This window comes from Pinus tabuliformis, chromosome X (genome assembly GCF_031772625.1).
Source record: "Pinus tabuliformis cultivar Carrire ecotype Pingquan chromosome X, CPIR1, whole genome shotgun sequence".
NCBI classification, from domain to species: Eukaryota; Viridiplantae; Streptophyta; class Pinopsida; order Pinales; family Pinaceae; genus Pinus; species Pinus tabuliformis.
This window is the reverse complement of record NC_142308.1, coordinates 1,533,201,858-1,533,223,379: the sequence shown is the minus strand read 5'-3', so window position 1 is coordinate 1,533,223,379 and position 21,522 is coordinate 1,533,201,858. Positions and strand designations below refer to the sequence as shown.

The 21,522-nt window shown below is 38.5% G+C and overlaps 1 pseudogene; it reads left to right on the top strand.

The window, feature by feature from the left end:
- Positions 1-19,795: 19,795 nt before the first annotated feature.
- On the top strand, positions 19,796-21,307 carry LOC149145883 (polyadenylate-binding protein 8 pseudogene; annotated as a pseudogene).
- The last annotated feature ends 215 nt before the right edge of the window (positions 21,308-21,522 follow it).

Below are 21,522 nucleotides of genomic sequence, written 5' to 3'. Positions count from 1 at the left end.
AGTGCAGATGTTGCTGGATGGACTCCGAGTGAAGATCATTGCACCTAGAAAGTGACTCGGGATGAGTCACGATGATTGTGTTGGGGGCCTATTAGGCATCAGATCCCCCGCGTAACGGTTTTGGGGCTTAAAGCCCACAATTTTGGGTATTGGTATTGTAAAGGCTCCGCGAAGTGCGCGGACTGTGAATTGTAATGAGTCAAGTCAAAGGGTTGTCTACCTAAAATATTGTAATTTAATATAGAATGGGTCGGCCTACCCATGGTCCGCGAACCATGGGAATGTATAAATAGAGTGAGGCTCTAAGAGCAGAGGTAGTTTTTGACTAGTTCGGTTCTTAAGTGTATGGGTTTCTAAAGGTGATATTCACGCCGAGTCTGTAAGTCTTTGTCATGATTGGTAGTAGTAAGAGTAGGCTCTGCAGCTGTGTGTGCAGAGGCCTGGTAGAGTCTGAAATTGTGTGCGTGGACCCCTACAACTGAGTGCGTAGGGTGGAATTGGATTGTATTGGAACAAAAGATTAATAAAAGATAAGTGCTTCTGAAATATTGTGCATCTGCTCGTAGATCTGAGTGTTTGTTCTTCTGTTATGGTTTTATGCATATTTGTTTAAGGTTTATGTTTACGATCATCTGTTATAAATATTGAATGATTAATAAAGATGACCGAATTAAGTTAGATCTATAATAATAACCTACTACGGGTAAGGGATCTAGACACCACTTCTTCGCGCTCAGTACAGGGGCTATGCGAAGGTTAGACATCTGTGCAGAGCAGTGCAAGCAAGCAATACTGGATCAAGACCTCTCCAAACCTCATTTAGACATCCCTAAATTACGAAAACCTGGTTCCAACACCCTCCCAAACTACCTAGTGTGGGACTTTAGTCCGTGCTCTGCGGATTGTTTTTGAAAGGGCCGGTAGTGCTAGATTTGTTTGGCTAGCTCACTTCTAAACCTAGGTCAAGCCCCTATAAGCCAACACACTTTCCCATTGACGAGAAGGAACTGGAAGTGGAGTGTACAAGCCTAGCTTTCTATTGTTGGCTTGCTTTTAGCACACATGGTACACCCTTTAATATATCTAGAAATTGTCTCATGTATTCTTGGCCAATAACGGAATCCTTGCAACTGTGCTTACAACGAAATGACCTGATATTAGAGAAGTATGTGCTTCTCGGATTATGTTAACTCTTTCAGTTTGTGGAATGCATAAGTTTAACAAATGATGCAAGAGTTGGTCCTTAACATGATAATCCAATTCTTCCGCTTGTTTACCATGACTTAAAGTTGCATATACATCTTTAAAATATACATCTTGAGCATATTGTCCAATGTAGCTTTCATGCAATACTGAATTATGCTTAAGTATAGTAGATGAATTTATGATTGGTCTAGACAACATATTTGCAAATTTATTGTGTATGCCTTATATCTGATGACTAGATGAAACTGTGGAATAATTAACTACTGCAGAATTAAATGTCTCAGAATGATAACATATGGGTTTACCATGTTACATCAACATTGCTCCCATGGAATAGTCACTGAAATCTCTTTCAATTTTGAATGGTATTTGCAGATCTAGCAATGCTAGTACTGGTTCTGTACTAATTTTTTCTTTCAAAGTGTCGAAGGCTTTCTTCTGTTTTCCTCCCCACTAAAACACCTTATTCAATCTTTTCAAAGCATGTAAGGGAGCTACAATCAAGGAAACGTTAGCAATAAACTTTCTCCAATATTGTGTTGATCCTAGGAAGCTTTTAACTTCTGTAGCAGATTTGGGTTTAGGCCAGTTCACAATGACTTCAACCTTAGAGCGATCTATCTTCAGTTCACCACCCCTAACAATATGACCCAAATAATTCAAAGATGTTTTGCCAAATTCACATTTGATAACTTAACATAAAGATTTTCTTTCCTCAAAACATCTAGGGTCTGCTTTACATGCTTCAAATATTCTTCCCATGTTTTATTGAAAACAAGAATGTCATCTAAATATACAATTACAAAATCATCAATAAAAGGCCTGAGTACATCATTCATAACTCTCACGAAAGTGGTAGGAGCATTAGTTAAGCCAAAAGGCATAACCAACCATTCATACAGCCCTTGCTTTGTTTTGAAAGTAGTCTTCCATGCATCTGGTTCTACTACTCTGATCTGATGGTAGCCACTACGCAAGTCCAACTTGGAAAAGCAAATAGCTTCTTTCAACTGATCCAATAGATCATCAATGTGAGGAAGGGGATAACGATTTTTGATTGTTATTTTATTCAGTGTTGTGTAATCAATGCACATCTTCCACGAACTATCTTTATTTCTCACCAACATGATCGTAGATCTGCATGGTGATGTGCTTGGTCTTATGAACCCTTTATCGAGCAACTCCTGTACCTTCTTCTTGATCTCTACATTCTCTAGAGCGGATAACCTTTTATACCTATAGTTGTGATTGTTGTTTCATCACCTGAGTCTGAACCAAAATCTTTCTGTATAGCAACAACAGTCTTCTTCTTCTTGCCATCGAACTTCTTGGGTTTCAGCTCTAGATGCAAAGACCGACAATGTTCATCATCATGTCCATCCTTCTTGCAGTGAGTGCATGAAGGTTTGTTTTTCTGTACAGCGTTTTCCTTCCTCTCTTTACATTTTTGCTTATTCTTTTTCTTTTTCTTGCTTGCAGTGGGTTTTGATGATCCCCCAATATCTGGGTTCACATTCTTGCCTCTAACCTCTAGATGTGTAGCCTAAACAGATACCTCATCTATGCTAGTGGGGTTAAACATGAGAATGGTGTGCCTCAAATAGCTATGTAGACCACCTATATACTTCAACAAAGTTTCAAGTGAGTCTAGAGAAATGCCTAGAACTAAAGCTCTTTTCCTAGATTCCTGGGTATAGCTTTGTACACTTTTCCCCTTTAATTGGCGAAGAGTTTGCCAACTCATCATGGCTTGTTGCATATAAGCTAGTGGATAGAATTTTTTTTGAATGGCAGAAACAAATTCACTCCAGGTAGAAAGAATTTTACCATGCTTCTTCAAATCAGCTTGTGTCCTACCTTCCCACCACACTAAGGTAGTTCCTCCAAGGTGAAGGCTGGCCAGCTAAATATTTCTCCTTTTTGAATCGATGTTCTACACCCTGCAATATACCTCAATTTTTCTAATCTAGTTATCTAGCTTTTCTGCATTTAATTCTCCATCATATATTGGCAAATCAAATTTTCATCTAATTTAATCACATAAGTCTTCTTCTTTTTATTTTCAAGTCTAGAAGGAGGTGTTGATGGAGGAGGTTCTTCCCCTTTCCCTTTGCCTTCTGAATGGGCAACTAGAAGAGGTTCCTCTACCCCTTTTCCTGTTTGAGATCTTGAAGGGCTTTCCCCTTGGCATTTCTTAAATTCTCGGTACATTTCTTCTACCATGGGTCTCATGGTCATGAAACTCCGCATGAACCAAGAGTCTAATTCCAAGGGAATTTCTTCTGTCATCTTCCTCCTAGGATAGACTCTTCCAATTTTTGGGTTAGCCTCAACCAATTCTCCTTCTCATAATTTGAGCTTTGACCTAGTTAGCACTCATCAATCCATCACAAGCTTGTCTAACCTTAGCAAACCTAAAGCTCTCATACCACTTGATCTAAAAATGAGATCTTAGACAATTATTAAGGTATTACATACTCATGTGCATGGATTTTCCTATGTTACTTTATGCAATGGATCGATAAGATTGAGAAATACATAGACAATGAAGCAGTAAAGAAGCATAATAGACAACACACATAAACACAACAAATTTAATAAGGAGTTCACCCAACACTGCTAGGCTACATCTCCTGGTCCAGCCTTCTGTGGTGACCTCTCTATTATGTCTTCAAAAGCAGAGTTTTACAATAGTATGAGCTCAATTTGAGTCTCAACACTCAACAGATACAACAACAAGAGTTTTTATTGAACCCCTCAAGCCTCTCTGAGTACAAAGACTCTCTCTATCACTCTCTATCTCTGTCTTTACTCTGTCTCAGCACTTCCTCCAATACTACTTGCCTCCATTTGCTCTCTGTCTGTGGCTTTAAAGGTAATTGGCGCTGTTTGTTCATTTCCTCTTCTTGGCTTTCTGTCTCCCTGCCTCTGTCTGCTCAAATCCCTCTTCTAATCATTAGAAATCATGGCATAACTCCTTTTGGGGAGGTGGCTACTTGTTCTGCAATGGATGAGTGCATCGGGCCTTTGAAATCCCTAAAACAGCCATTCTCTGTTTACATAGAGAACTACATTCAAACATAGGAAAATTCTACCAAAACATTGTTCATCGAACTTCAAACATCCATAATTCTGCCTTATACTCCTATCGGATCCGCCTTTATGTGGACATCGCATCTCCACTGTTGATCTGGGATCTCCCAGATCTAACGGCTATGGTTCATTTCAAGCGGCCCTTTCATATGGCGGTTAATCACCCGATAAGGGTGGTTTTCTCTCTCCTCAGCCTAGACACGTGGCAGCCAATGTATGGGCTCAAGCGGAGCCCAGCCCAAACCACTTATCGCTTTTGGTCCTCCCGAAATCCAACTTGTTTCGTGGAATACATTAAAAACATTAAAATCCTATAAAAATGGCTTTGGGGTGGATTTGAAATATTATTCATTTTCATTCCCAAACCCTTTTGGGTCCACTTTTCATCGCATCGGCACTCCCCTTGTATTTCATTTAATAAACGAAATACATGAAAATACATTTAAAAAATGTCATTTGACGGGTCTCAAATCTTATGAAATAGCATTTATATTTTTGTCGGGTCTGGTCTATCACAGTGTTAGTCATAATCGACCCCGCTCCTATGCATAGCTCCGATGCGATATTGTGATATCGCAATCGCATGTCATTGATCCTCCTGAGCAGTGGTTAAGGCCATATATATACATACATACATACATACATATATATATATATATATATATATATATATATATATATATATATATATATCAACGATGCGATAGCACAATTGACTCTGGACCGTTGATCGACCAGATCCAACAACTCCTGTGCATCATGTTGGCATTATGATTCAGGTGTTGTCCTTGATGGCAACCCATTCAGGTGGTAGATCACTATTCTTGATGATCAGCTCTCTATTTTTAAGAAGGACGCAGGCAATCTGTTCAGAAAGTGCGTCCCCATAGGTATACCATGCAGAACCCGCGTCCAGGGACGCAGGCCAGCCGTTCAGGGGGTGCGTCCACCCAGTGCACACATTTCAAGACAGAGAAAAGCACGAGGGGGTTTCTTGTGTGGTATCTAGCCGACGGTTTTGTGTTTCTATGGTGTCGGCTCGTGGTATTGTTCCATGTTTTGGGGAGGAGCTTGCCTATATAAAGCAAAGGAGTTCATTTGGATTAATCATCATCTTTGGTTGAATATCTTTTGGTGTGATCTAGTCCAGATCTATGAGGGCGAATCTTCTAATGGACTGTGATCTCTATGGCGCATGATCAGATCTGCAGATCTGACTGTTTGGGCTAGTTCTGAAGTCTTCATATCTTTTATATCTGAAGGGATGCAGGTTCAGTGAAGTGCAAGTGCGCCGAGACGCAGTACAGTAAGGGCTCAGGTGCGTCTCTGAAGCGAAAGACGCGGCGCGATAGTATTATTGGGTGCGTCTCTGAAGCAAAAGACGCAGCGCGATAGTATTGTTGGGTGCGTCGGTACGCAGAGCAGTTTAAAGGAACAGTGCGTCGGTACGCAGAGCAGCAGAAGGTAAAACTGCGTCCAGTCGCAGGCCACAGAAAGAAAAATTGCGTCCCTGTCTTAAGATGATCTGTTGACTGTATTTTTCTGTTCATAAAGTGTTCTGGGTTAGTTCTGTGATTACTGATCTGATAACTGTAGTGGACTGTAACTGTTGTATACTTGTTGATCATTTGATTCTTCATGAAAAGAAGTAGGGGGTTGTAGCTCCCTTCCAGGAGAGACTGGAAAACGAGAGAGAGTTGTAGCTCTCTGCAGGTTGCAGCCTGCGTACTGGTAAAGGACTGCACCAGTACAAAATCATTGTAAAAGAATTTCTAAATTGAAAGAAGATAGAGACATATTGCAGCAGGTGGTTTTCTCCCACATTGGGTTTCCACCTTACATCTTGTGTTCTTTGGTGTGACTGTCTATTTTCTTTGTTCATGCTCATTATTTTATGGTACTGATATGCAAGAATAATTCAAAAGATCAAATAAGGAAGATTTGTTAAATTGCTAGATAATACTGATTCACCCCCCCTCTCAGTATTATTTCCAACAATTGGTATCAGAGCAGGTCCTTCAGAAAAGCTTGATCACTTGAAGGTAGATCGTTCATCATGAGCAACTACGAGAGAGAAGCATCAATCAGGCCACCGGTTTTTGATGGGACAAACTTCAATTATTGGAAGGTAAGAGTTACTGCATATCTTCAATCTCTTGGTACAGAAGTTTGGGACATTGTAGAAACAGGCTATGCTTTTCCTTCAGCCACTCCTACAGATCCAGCTGAGAAAAAGAAGTATGAAACAAATGCAAAAGCAGTCAGTACTCTATTAGGAAGTATATCCCAAACAGAATTTATGAAGGTAATGCACTTCAAATCAGCAAAAGAAATATGGGACAAAATGATCACGAGCTATGAAGGAGATGAACAGGTAAAACAAGCTAAACTTCAAACTCTCAGGATTCAATATGAAACTCTCAAGATGTATAATGATGAAAGTGTGGCTAATTATTTTCTTCGGGTAGATGAGATTGTTAATTGTATGAAAAATTTGGGTGAAGAAGTAAAAGAGTCTATAGTAGTTCAAAAGATTCTAAGATCATTATCCCCAAGTTTGAATCTAAAGTATCTGCAATAGAAGAAAAAGAAAATCTCCGTGTTCTCACTATGTCTCAGCTACATGGAATTCTAACTGCTTATGAAATGAGAAAGGGAGGTCCATCAGACAGAAGGGAGGCTGCTTTTAAGGCATCAGGCAAAGAAGATCACTATGAAGCAAGCCATGTTCCAGAAGAAGAGGAAGAAGAATCAAATTTTGTCAGAAATCTTCAAAGGGGTTCTGGAAGGTTCAGAGGTAAGCTACCTTCAAATGCTTTGCTTGTGGGAGAGTAGGTCATTATGCTGCAAAATGTCCTTATAAGGATAAAGGAAAGGAACCAGCTAGATGGAACAAGAAACAAAGTGCAAATAAGAAAAGCTATTACATCCATGAAGATAGTGATGGCTTATCAAACAGTGATGAAGATGAACAAGGTAATAAATATAGGTTGTTAATGGCATTTGAAGATGATGATTATGAGGATGCTGTAGATGTGGATAACCTTTATGATGAAATTACTAGACTCAAGAGATGTATAGAAGAAAAGAACATGATCATTGATACTCTACAATTTCAAATTGATGAAAAGGAAAAACATCTTGAAAAATTAGAAGGTGAAATTGTTGGTCTTAGAAAAGAAATTGAGAAAACAAAAGCTATTAATCTCAAGTTTGTCAAAGGATCTGAAACTTTGGATGAGATTATCAGTGTGCAGCGGTCTCCACTAAATAAGACAGGTCTGGGCTATAATGGAGAAACTTCTCAAGCATCCACTTCAAAAAGTTATCTTGATGCAGCAAGAAGAAATGAGCAAAAGCACAATGAAGATCATCAGGTAAAGCAGAGACAAACTTCAAACAGAAACTATCAGGGGCAATCCAGCTTAAGGGTGAACAAAAGCCACAACCAGCCACAGGTAAAATCTTCCCAGTTTGGTTCAAGAATAGATGAAAATAGAAATTACAATCAGTTGGCTGGTAGATTCAATAACCGCGGAAGCTTCTTCAATGGACAATGCTTTTCTTGCCATAACTTTGGTCACAAAGCAGCTCAATGTGTTGCGTATAAAACAATCATGACTAGGGAAGCTCAAAAACAAAGAAGTATGACAGGGATTACAAAAAAGACCTATAACAGCTTTTCGGCTCTTGAAAATGAAGTTGAATGTTCTATTTGCAATAATTTTGGTCATGAAGACTTTGAATGCAGAAGCAGGTTTCAGGAAAGAAAGGAACAAGAGCGGAAAAAGGAACAAGCCTCAGGAACCAAAACATGGAGAATAAAGGAACCTCAAACAGAAAGATGTGGGATAGCGTTTTATGCAGAAGGACAGGAAAATCTATGGTACATTGACAGTGGATGTTCGAAGCATATGACAGGTGATAAAGAAAAACTTGAGTCTTATTCTATTTTAGAAAAGGGAAAGAAAGTCTCTTTTGGAAATGATACTCCTGCAACTATAAAAGGAAAAGGTATTGCTCCTTTAAAAGAAGATGTTAAGGCTGGAAATGTTTTGTTTGTTGATGGATTGAAGCATAATCTACTAAGTGTCAACCAGATGTGTGATCAAAGAACCGAGGTTATATTCAGATCAAATGGATGTCTTGTTCGTGATCTTGATACAGGAAAAACAGTTCTCAAAGGGAAAAGAACTCCAAATAATCTATACATATTTGAAGAAGGACAACAACAATGCTATCTAAGCAAGGATGAAGAGCACTGGTTATGGCATCGAAGATTGGGACATCTAAGCTTCTCACAAATAAGGAAAGCATGCAAATATCAGGCAGTTCGCGATCTTCCAGATATCAAAATTCCTGACAACACCATATGCAGATCATGTCAGTTTGGAAAACAAACCAGGACTAACTTTCCAGAGAAAGAAGGATCAGCTAGCATGCCTCTTGAGCTAGTACATACAGATGTATGTGGACCATTCAGGAAAAGAACACCTAGAGGAGAGGAATACTTGATATTATTTATTGACGATTTCTCCAGGTTTGTTTGGTTAGGACTTATGAAGCACAAAGATGAAGCATTCGAAAAATTCAAATCCTTCAAAGCCTTGGTTGAAAATGAATCAGGTCACAAAATTAAGTGCCTCAGATCCGACAGAGGTGGGGAATTTACTTCAAATGAATTTTTCGATTTCTGTGATGAACATGGGATAAGGAGAGAATTCTCTACGGCTAGAACTCCTCAGCAAAATGGAGTTGTTGAAAGAATGAACAGAACAATCCAACAAATGGCTCGTGCTATGCTTGATGAATCAGGAACTCCCGCAACTTTCTGGGGTGAAGCTGCACATGCTGCGGTTATTATTCTCAACAAGACAAATGTCCGGGTGAACAACACTCAAACTCCTCATGAGCTCTGGAGTGGTAAAACTCCTTCGGTAAAGCACTTCAAAATCTTTGGGAGCAAATGCTATATCAAGAATACTGAAGAGCAGCTTGGCAAACTTGATCCTAGAGCAGATGAAGGCATTCTTCTTGGCTATTCTCCACATATCAAAGCATACAAATGCTACAATAAAAGACTTGGCAGAATTGTTGACAGCATTGATGTAGTGGTTGATGAGAAGGGATACATTCCTAGGCAAATACATCGTGAAGACATCGAAGAAGATGAAAGCTACCCTCAAAAACAGAATGATGAAGAAGAAGAACCTCAAGAAGAATCTCAAGAAGAACCTCATGAAGACGCAGAAGAACGAACAAGAATAGAAGAAAAGACTCCATCCAGATATGTTCAGAAGAACCATCCAGAATCTCAGATCATGGGACAGAAAGAAGCAGGTATACAAACTAGAAGAACAGTTGCAGAAGCTTCAAGCTATTTGGCATTACTCTCCTCTACTGAACCACAAAATGTGAAAGAGGCATGCAAAGATGAATGTTGGGTGAAAGCAATGGATGAAGAACTTGAGCAAATCGAAAAGAACAACACTTGGGAGCTGGTTCCTAGACCAAAGGATAAGAATGTTATCGGAACTAAATGGGTCTTCAAAAATAAATTGAATGAAAATGGAGAAGTAATTAGAAACAAAGCCAGACTTGTTTGTAAAGGGTATGCGCAGCAAGAAGGAATAGACTTTGAAGAAACTTTTGCTCCTGTTGCAAGACTTGAGGCCATCCGAATGTTCCTTGCTCTCTCAAGTTTTCAGAACTTCAAAGTATTTCAAATGGACGTAAAATCAGCCTTTCTGAATGGAGACTTGGAAGAAGAAGTGTACATTGAACAGCCAGATGGGTTCATTCTTGGAAATGATCCAAATCTTGTATGCCGATTGAAAAAGGCTCTCTATGGTCTCAAACAAGCCCCAAGGGCTTGGTACTACCGGTTGGACAAATATCTTCATCAACAAGGTTTTTCAAAAGGTTCAGCAGATAGCAATCTGTATATAAAAGTTGAAAATGACAAATTACTAATACTTGTTGTGTATGTAGATGACATTATTTTTGGCAGCAATGAAGAAGCTATGAGTCAAAGCTTTGCCTCGGTCATGCAGAAAGAATTTGAAATGTCCTTACTAGGAGAACTGACATACTTCCTTGGTTTGCAAATCCAACAAAAGGAAGGAGGAATCCTTTTATCTCAAACCAAGTATCTCAAGCAGATTTTGAAGAAATATGGCATGGAAGATGCAAAACCAGTATGTACACCCATGGTCACAGGATGTAGTCTCAGTGCAAATGATGAATCTGCAGCAGTACATCAACCAACCTACAGATCTATGATTGGAAGTTTACTATATTTGACAGGTACCCGACCAGACATCATGCATGCAGTTGGAATAGTTGGAAGATTTCAGGCAAATCCGAAGGAGACTCATCTTCAGGCAGTGAAGAGAATTTTCAAATATCTTCAAGGGACTCAAAATTATGGCTTATGGTATCCTAGAGATACAGATCTCACTCTTCATGCTTATACAGATGCAGATTGGGCCGGAAGCGTGGATGACAGGAAAAGCACAAGTGGTGGTGCGTTCTTTATGGGTTCCAGACTGGTATCTTGGTTCAGCAAGAAACAGAGTTCAATTGCCTTGTCTACAGCTGAAGCGGAATATGTTGCTGCTGCATCTTGTTGCACCCAACTCCTTTGGATGATGCAGACCTTGCAGGATTATCAAATCACTTGTACACCTCCAATCCCTATCTTATGTGACAACACAAGTGCAATCAGCATCTCAAAGAATCCGGTTATGCATTCAAAAACCAAGCACATACCAATCAAGTACCATTTTCTCCGGGAACAAGTACTTGAACAGAAGGTCAAGTTGGAGTATGTTCCTTCTAAGGAACAAGTTGCTGATATTTTCACCAAACCGTTGCCCAGGGACACTTTTGAATACCTCAGGCAAAAACTGGGGGTTGTTGATGCATCATCTTGTTGAACCTCTTCTTATTGATGGTACAGGCTCAGGGGGAGCACATAATGCATTGTTGGCATTATGAAGAAGGAGATCTTGGAAATAGCTGCAATATGTCTCTATCTCTTTCATGGTGGATTTCTGGTTATTTGCAGATCTGGAGGAGCATGAGCATAGGGGGAGCATACCCTTTGCCCTTGATGTCAAAGGGGGAGAATGAAGCTGAAGATCATGAGGTTGCCATCAAGTCCAAAGGGGGAGATTGTTGGCATTATGATTCAGGTGTTGTCCTTGATGGCAACCCATTCAGGTGGTAGATCACTATTCTTGATGATCAGCTCTCTATTTTTAAGAAGGACGCAGGCAATCTGTTCAGAAAGTGCGTCCCCGCAAGTATACCATGCAGAACCCGCGTCCAGGGACGCAGGCCAGCCGTTCAGGGGGTGCGTCCACCCAGTGCACACATTTCAAGACAGAGAAAAGCACGAGGGGGTTTCTTGTGTGGTATCTAGCCGACGGTTTTGTGTTTCTATGGTGTCGGCTCGTGGTATTGTTCCATGTTTTGGGGAGGAGCTTGCCTATATAAAGCAAAGGAGTTCATTTGGATTAATCATCATCTTTGGTTGAATATCTTTTGGTGTGATCTAGTCCAGATCTATGAGGGCGAATCTTCTAATGGACTGTGATCTCTATGGCGCATGATCAGATCTGCAGATCTGACTGTTTGGGCTAGTTCTGAAGTCTTCATATCTTTTATATCTGAAGGGATGCAGGTTCAGTGAAGTGCAAGTGCGCCGAGACGCAGTACAGTAAGGGCTCAGGTGCATCTCTGAAGCGAAAGACGCGGCACGATAGTATTATTGGGTGCGTCTCTGAAGCAAAAGACGTGGCGCGATAGTATTGTTGGGTGCGCCGGTACGCAGAGCAGTTTAAAGGAACAGTGCGTCGGTACGCAGAGCAGCAGAAGGTAAAACTGCGTCCAGTCGCAGGCCACAGAAAGAAAAATTGCGTCCCTATCTTAAGATGATCTGTTGACTGTATTTTTCTGTTCATAAAGTGTTCTGGGTTAGTTCTGTGATTACTGATCTGATAACTGTAGTGGACTGTAACTGTTGTATACTTGTTGATCATTTGATTCTTCATGAAAAGAAGTAGGGGGTTGTAGCTCCCTTCCAGGAGAGACTGGAGAATGAGAGAGAGTTGTAGCTCTCTGCAGGTTGCAGCCTGCGTACTGGTAAAGGACTGCACCAGTACAAAATCATTGTAAAAGAATTTCTAAATTGAAAGAAGATAGAGACATATTGCAGCAGGTGGTTTTCTCCCACATTGGGTTTCCACCTTACATCTTGTGTTCTTTGGTGTGACTGTCTATTTTCTTTGTTCATGCTCATTATTTTATGGTACTGATATGCAAGAATAATTCAAAAGATCAAATAAGGAAGATTTGTTAAATTGCTAGATAATACTGATTCACCCCCCCTCTCAGTATTATTTCCAACACATCATTCCATTGACCGCCGATAAGCCTATTTTCCACTATTTTCTCATGCGATTGTTTTTATATTTTAAGTGATTTTTGAAGACTTATATGGTATTTGGATCCATTTTGGATCATTGAGTTAGAAGTTGCAGCATAAAGAGTCAAGAAAAAAAATCTCAAAACAATCTAATACAAGTAGGACCACTCTCATATCATCCATGAACTAATTAGATAGAGATTAAACTTCCAAGAAATTAGCTAATAACTCCAAGGATTGTAACTCTAACATAATTAACAAACACCACCTCCATATTAAGTTTAGATCCTAACAATTACATAACAACATATCGAATAACTTCTAACACATATTGTGCACATATACTTCAACAGTCTACGTACCCTGGCTGACAATTTATGATTGACAATTCAAAGATATTGAATTGGCCAAACATGACTCCAAAACAGAAGAGGAATCAAAAGATGAAGAGTCACAAACTCTAGCTGTGAGAAGATCAGTTTGAGAAAGAAGGCAACCAGAAAGGTATAGTCCATCTACTTTCTGTTCAAATTTTTCTTTATCTATTACTGATGATGATCCCAAAACTATGAGGGAGGCAATAGATTCAGAGGATGGAAAACTCTGGAAAGAGGCCATGGTTGATGAAATGGCATCTTTGCACAAAAATGAGGCTTGGGATCTGGTGGAGTTGTCGGCTAGAAGGAAACCCATTGGCAACAAATGGGTGTTTAAGAAGAAGATGAATGAAAAAGGCAAGGTGGAGAAATACAAAGCTCGGTTGGTAGAAAAAGGTTATTCCTAGGTGCCAGGAATTGATTTTGGTGATATTTTTTCTCATGTTGCCAAGGTAGCTTCTATTAGATTATTTTTATTTGTTGTTGATGATTTTGATTTTGAGGTAGAACAGATGGATGTGAAGACAACATTTCTTCACAAGGATTTTGAAGAAGAGATCTACATGAAGAAACCTAAAGGCTTTGCGATGAAGGGTAAGAAATAACTTGTATGCAGGTTAAAAACGTCTACGTATGGGTTAAAACAATGACCAAGAATGTGGTATCATAAATTTGATACATTTATACGGGGACTTGGCTTCACCAGAAGCAAAGAAAACCAATGTGTCTATTTTAAATTAATTGGTGACCATGTTATTTATCTGGTCTTATATGTGGATGATATGTTGCTGGTTGGAATTGACAAAGAAATTATCTAGGATCTAAAGACCCAAATGTCCTTGAAATTTGACATGAAAGATCTTGGTGCTGCAAACTATATTTTGGGCATGGAAATTAAGTGATATCGGGCAAAGAGGAAGCTCTGGTTAAACCATAGGAAGTATGTCTAGACAATATTGTATAGGTTTAATATGTAGGATAGTAAACTGATGAAGGTTTCTATTCTTGTAGGTGTAAATTTATCAGCTGAACAATGTTTGAAGACACAAGAAGAGGAAGAAGACATGTCCCATGTTCCATATGAAAGTGTAGTTGGTCCTGATGTATGCAATGGTTTGTACGAGACCAGAGATTGCACATGCAGTGTGGGTATTGAGAAGGTTTATGTCAAAACCAGGGAATGAGCATTAGACAATATTGAAACGGGCTTTTTAGGTATTTGCGTGGCACTAGTGATTATGGTTTGTGCTACCAAGGAATACCAAGATTGGACAGAGTTTTGGACATCTATGGATTTGTTGATGCAGACTAGGCTGGAGATCTAGATCAGAGAAGATATACAATTGGGTATGTTTTTAACCTATTTGGAGGTGCAGTCAGTTGGATGAACAAGAGACAGTCTGTAGTGGCATTTTCAACTACAAAGGAAGAATACATGGCTACCACTCATGCAGGCAAGGAAGTAGTTTGTTGCAAAGATTGTGTTCAAGTATGGGGTTAATACAACGAGCTATAAGGATAGACTGTGACAGCCAAAGTGAAATTTTCTTAGCAAAGAACCTTGCTTATCATTTAAATACAAAGCACATTGATGTTCAATATCACTTTGTGAGGGATATGGTTGAGGACAAAAAGGTGTTGCTGGTAAAGGTGGACACTTCGAAGAATACTGCAGATGCATTGACAAAGTCTGTGAGCGCTGAGAAGTTCTCTTGGTGTAGAGAAACAATGGGAGTTACAGGGCTGGATCAATGACTATTCTCTCCTGTGCCCCCCTGTGGAAAGAAAACAACAAGTGGGAGAATGTTGGTTTGTGTTATATTCTTTCCACAATTACCCCACTCGTGGGTGGCTAGCAGTACCCCCTATACATTGCACTAGGCACTAACAAAGGGGTTAGTAGCTCCCCTACATAGGGTCTTGGGCAGCACCCTGGGAATTTTTTTCTGGACCCTATATTAGGTGGGCAGACCTACCTATGGCTTTCTGCATGGATTTTTCACATGGTTTTGGGCATGATGGTTTTCTGTCCATTGTATTTTGTAGACCCGATCAAGGGAACTACGATTATGTTCTAATCCAGGTTAATGTATTGGGGTTTATGGATGCTTCGACATGCATATATATATATATATATATATATATATATATATATATATATATATATATATATATATATATATATATATATATATATATATATATATATATATATATATATGTATTGTAATGTTGAAAGAAATATAATGAAAAATTAATCTGGTAGTTTCGGTTTTGGGATCCAAGGGAAAATCTTCGTGCATATCTATTTTATGTTTTATGCTCTTGCCATTGTTTATTTTCAGTTTCTAGAATTCGTATGCAAGTAGTTTCTGTATGGTGTTAAAAACCACAATCTCAAGATATCGTGAAACTTATAAAGGTTACGAGAAAAGGTGTACATTTGATACAAGATTGGGGTTTCAAGTGTCCAACTGTTCTTGAGAATCTAGTCAAGAAGGACAATATAGCTGTTGAGGTGGATAAAGCATAGTTGATACTACATACATGGAACTACACCCACCTTAGTGAACAAGTGACCAACACCATAGCTCCTTATGTTTGATTGCATAGTGGCTTAGAGTCCTTGGAACATAAACATAAAGTTCATTATGTGGGTTCACTTGGAGAAATAAGAGGCAAGGATGTCATCATGCAAGAGATAAATAATTTATTGAAAAAATCAAGCAAGCAACAAATCAAGAAGACTTGGAGATCACCAATAATATTATTCTACAATATTCAATTGTGCCAACTAAAGTTCACATGAAGTTATCTTGGCTTTGGAATAACATATAGTCTAGCTCCAAAACCATATTATCAGATACTTTAGAGGTAAATATGTGATATGTTGTAGAGCTTCCATCAAAGTTAAAGTTATCGTGACAAACTTTAGAGCATGACACTCCTACATCAGAAATGAACTCCATGCTCAAGCTACTGATTTGTCCTTTTCTCCTTCATGAGGAATTTTTTGTCTTATTAGAGTTTTTTCCTATATAGCCACCATTTTGATGTAATTTTATCTTTTGTTAATGAATGTAATGTAAAAGAAGTCCAAGAGACACATGTGGAATATGAAGAGACATATGACGAATATGAAGAGTTACATAGAAGCCCATAGGTTATGGAAGTCAAAGAGTCATGAAGAAACTCAAGATTCATTACCATTTGTTATAAATAAGCCCTCATAACTCAAGAAAATGGCTTGGACCTAGCTTTAGAGATTTGGCCTTGGCTTCTCTAGTTGTGCATAAGGGAGAAGATCATTTTTTTTGGAGAAGCAAGTTGTAGCTTCATGTTCCACTATTGGAGCTAGTGTTTCATCAATGTAACAATGTACTTGGATATTTCATTAGTCATCAAAAGATTGTGGAGCCAACAATCTTTCATGCATGTATCATAAATGTTGTAAGACTATTCTTTAGATGTTTGCGGTATATGTTGTGTTACACATACTAAAGATAATGAAATATTTCATTGCTTTAGATATGGATATTGTTGAATGGGTGTTGTTATGTGTTTATATGCTTGTTGTTATCTTGTGAACTATTTTTAGGTTAATCAATGAATCTTCTCATTGTTCTCGTGGGTCTCTCTTGGGATAGTAATAGTACTTTTTTATTAGAGGCTTGTTCTTATCTCTCTCGCTTGGAAGCTCCTTTTACACCTTACACTTGATGCCTCACAAAGCTTACATACTTGCTACCCGAAAGTTATGTGCATAAAATCTTGTGTACATTTTGTATCCAAGGCATTCTTTTAAGATCACTTGCAATGGTGGCTGGAGCTTATATATGGATGGGGATCCTACACCAAAAAATGTGAGGTCTAATTGGGACTTCACATTGGGGAGACACCTTGTATGTTGTCAACATCCAACACTGTCAACCACTCCTTAAGTATCTAGAGGGTTAACATTGTCGTGTGTGAGAGCAAGTGATGCTTTTCAAGTTAAGAATAATGGATGATGCATGTGTACAAGCATAGTTATTGGAAAACAAAGGCCAAAATAAAGGTTAGTCAAGTGATTTGGAAGAGAAAGAGCATCAAAAATATTCCAAGGGGAAGAAGAAGAAGTGGAAGGCAGGAAGATAGAAAGATAACTGTAGATTTTAACCCTGCGTAGATAATTTCTGCAAACAAATTCTTAATTAAAATAGAAAAGATTCAATGGAAAGCACGTGCATTAACACAAATATTTTATCATGGAAACCCAAAAACGAGAAAACCAACAAGATTTTTTCATATATATTCTTTACAATGTTATAATACGATATGTCTATGTCATAATATTCATAAACCATCAATCAATTAAGGTGGATTGTAATACAACCATAGTTCTTTTGGCCAAATCTACAAAGCCATGTGCAAAACCAGCATGTGCCAGAAAAATGCTAAAATAAAAAAAATACATGCCAAAAAAAGAACCAAAAGATTGCCCAAATATTTTTTTGGCACTGTTCCAAACCTTGTGTCGGGGGGATACTCCCCCCTACATACCCCCCAACTAGGGGGGGATGGAAACCCCCCTAGAACCCCACTATGAGAATGATGCATATAATTCATGTAAAGAATATAGTACCTGCCCAACAACAACAACCACTGTACATTAAAAAAAGATCTTAGTAATCATTTCAACCACTGCAACGTGGTCACACTGTGTAGAAGTGCAGGAAACTGCATTTAGAGTTGAACCAAAATTACAAAAATAAGGTTAGGAAGAAAAAATATTATAACTATATATTAAAGTAATCAAGTTAAAAGAAGATCTGGTGTGGATGAGAATATTTTCTACACATTAGTGTAGATGAAGGTGAATCTGCATGGCCTTGATCACTAGGAATAGAAGGAGATGCCCACACTCTTCCACATTAAGATCTAGATCAAGACCAATGTAGATGGTACATTCAGCTTAGTTTAACAGGTTAATTTCATAATAGTGGTTTGGTCAACAAACTTGGATTGAAGGTTTTTGATCAGCCTAGCCCATATCCATTGGGTTTGATAAACAAGGATGTAAAGATAAAGGTAACAAAATAGTGCAAGATATTTTTTATAAGTGTTAATTATGTTAATGAAGTATAATTGGATGTATTGCCACTTTATATAAGTGGAGTCATGTTTGGAAGTCACTACATGTACATAAGAGAATAACCAATTAATATTTCTTCATCAAAGACGAAAAATCCATCATCATCAATGTGCATAAAGACAAGTCAAATATTTCACTAGTAAGTGCCAACAAGGCCAAACATATGAGTAGTTCAAGTAAGATATGTTTTACTATACTTAAGAGAAAATTATTCGAGTGATGAATCAATAAGAAAAATGGAATCCCTCGAGGGTTGTACTAAAGAGTAGAAAAAACAATTGGGAAATTTTATATAGGCATATATGGGAGTGTCCTAGGAGATTAAAGGGTTACCATCCAAGAGGGAAGTGAAGCACAAAATACAATTATTTCTAGAATCTGCTTTGCTAAATATTGGGATGTATAAATAGTCCATTCTTGAAGCAAAATATGTGAAGAAGTAATTATAACAGCTACTTAGTAGGGTGTGTTTTGACCAAGTACCTCACCTTGTGGGTCACCCATCATAATTGTACCAAATAAGGATGGGAATTGGTAATTATGCATCCATCATAGAGTATTAATTAAGATGACGCTAAAAAATAGATATCCCCTACCTAACATTGATGATCTGTTAGATTATTTGTAACATGCAAAATACTTCACCGAGTTGGATTTAAAATTAGAATACCACCAGGTTTGAGTCAAAGAAGAGGACACCTAGAAGATTTCCTTCAAAACTAGACAATGTTTCTATGAGTGGATAGTAATTCCATTTGGTTTATACAATACACCATCTCTATGAGACTAATAAATGATGTGATGCACCCCTATTTACATTCATTTGTGGTTGTTTATATGTATTATATATTGGCTTACAATGCTACTTAGGAGGAGCACATTTCAAACTTGATGTAGGTGCTAGAGACACAAAGGAAGCACCACCTAATAAAAAAACCTCAAGAAATGTGAGTTTCCTAGCAGTATTTGGTGTAATTATTCTATGTGATTGGAGGAGTGGAGTTTAAGATTGATCCTATAAAGATGGAGGTCATCATAAAGCAGTTGGTGCCTAAACATTCCTCTAAAATAGGAGTTTGTTGGCATAATGTAATACCTACGCAAATTTAACTTTGCCACTAGATTTTCCAGACTTTCTCATATTTAAATATTTACCACCACTCAACGCTCAAATTTTCACGCTTTTTCCATTCAATCTTCCATTTCCAATTCAAATTCAAATTCAAATGGAAAGGCCGACGCATGATAACAGTTGGAAAGATCGGCCCGGCACAATACTTTCACCACATCTATCTATATAAATCCACTCCACTCCACCACATTTAAACAAGTATATCACCACTCAAATTGAATTCAATTGGTGGGTCTGGATTTTTATTTCGATATCTTTAAGGTGGGTCTGGTCTGGATTTTTATTTCGATATCTTTAAGGTGGGTCTGGTCTGGATTTTTATTTTGATCCAAGGGTCTGGTCTGTATTTTTATTTTGATCCAAGGGTCTGGTTTGGAAGCTGTGGTTCAAGAGAAAGCAAAAATAAAAGCAAAGACGCATCAATGGCAGTTGCTGCTGCTGCTGTTAAGGTCCAATTCCAAGAAAGCAGAAATAAAAGCAAAGACGCATCAATGGCAGTTAAGGTCCAATCCCAAGAAGAACACGCTGCAGTTACTAATAATGGCAGCCACAATATGCAAGCTGCAGTTACTAATAATGGCAGCCACAATATGCAAGTTATTAATAATGGCAGCGAGAATGAATCAGTATCACAAGTTATTAATAATGAATCAGCAGGGCCCAAATCTCAGAGGGTTATTAATAACGAATCCGTAGGGACCAAATCTCAGGGAGTTTTTAAGAATGGCAGCCAGAAGGAGAAGGAGAATATACCAGTGGGGCCCAAATCTCTGTATGTGGGGGATCTGGAGAGGAATGTTAGCGACGCCCAAATTCAGGAACTCTTCCAACGGGTTGGCCCCGTGGTCAGTGTTCGCATCTGCAGAGATGCCATGACCAAGACTTCTCTGGGATACGGCTATGTCAATTACAGCACCCCTGAAAATGCCAGCGAGGCTTTACGCAGCTTGAATTTTACACCCCTTAATGGAAAGCCTATTCGAATAATGTACTCACAGCGTGACCCCAGCATCCGCCAGTGTGGATCCGCAAACATATTTATTAAGAATCTTCACAAAGCAGTAGACAATAAAACCCTCTATCACAAATTCTGTGTGTTCGGACCCATTCTCTCTTCTAAGATCGCAATAGATGATGCATCAGGGCAATCCAAAGGTTATGGATTTGTGCATTTTGAGCAAGACGAAGCAGCACAAAACGCAATAAAATGTATGAATGGTGCGTTGATAAACGACAGACCTGTTTATGTTGGCCCTTTTATGAAAAAGGAAAAGCGAGAAGAATTAAAATTCATGAAAAAGAAGAAGCCAGAGCCACAACAAACAAAATTCATGAAAAAGCCAGACTCAGACTCAGAGTCACAACAAACAAATGGAGAAGCCAAGTTTAAAAATGTGTTTGTTAATAATTTACCAGACTCCATGAATGATGAGGATATGAGGAATTACTTTGGAAGGTATGGAACAATTACCAGTGTAGCAGTGATGAGGGATGAAGCTGGAAAGTCAAAGTGTTTTGGATTTGTCAATTTTGACAATGCACACAATGCAGCAAAGTGCGTTGAGAGTTTAAATGGCAAGGAATTGTACGTTGGAAAAGCACTGAAAAAATCTGAATTAAGGGGGCAATCCGGAACAAATCTTTATTTAAAACATTTGGATGATAGTATTGATGATAACAAGTTGAGAGAACTGTTTTCTATTTATGGCACAATCACTTCATGCAAGGTAATGAGGGATTTTCATGGATACATTAAAGGTTTCGGATTTGTCTCATTCTCATCCCGTGATGAAGCATCTCGAGCTTTGGCAGAAATGAATAAGAAAGTTGTCATAGGCAAGCCTCTTTATGTTTCTTTGGCTCAGCCAAAGGAGGAGAGAAGAGCAAAGCTACAGTCTCATTTCTCTCAATTGCTTAATCCATTGGGCAATTGAAGAAAACGCAGATGATGCAGCCAGAGTTTAAATTGATGGCAATAAATGATGCCTTGGAAAAGCACTCAAGAAATCTGCAAATCTTTATTTAAAACATTTGCATGATAGCATTGATGATAACACATTGAGAGAACCTTTTTCCTTTTATGCCACAATCACTTCATGCAAGGCAACCAGGGATTTTCATGCAAATCTCATTCCCATTTTCCTTTTAC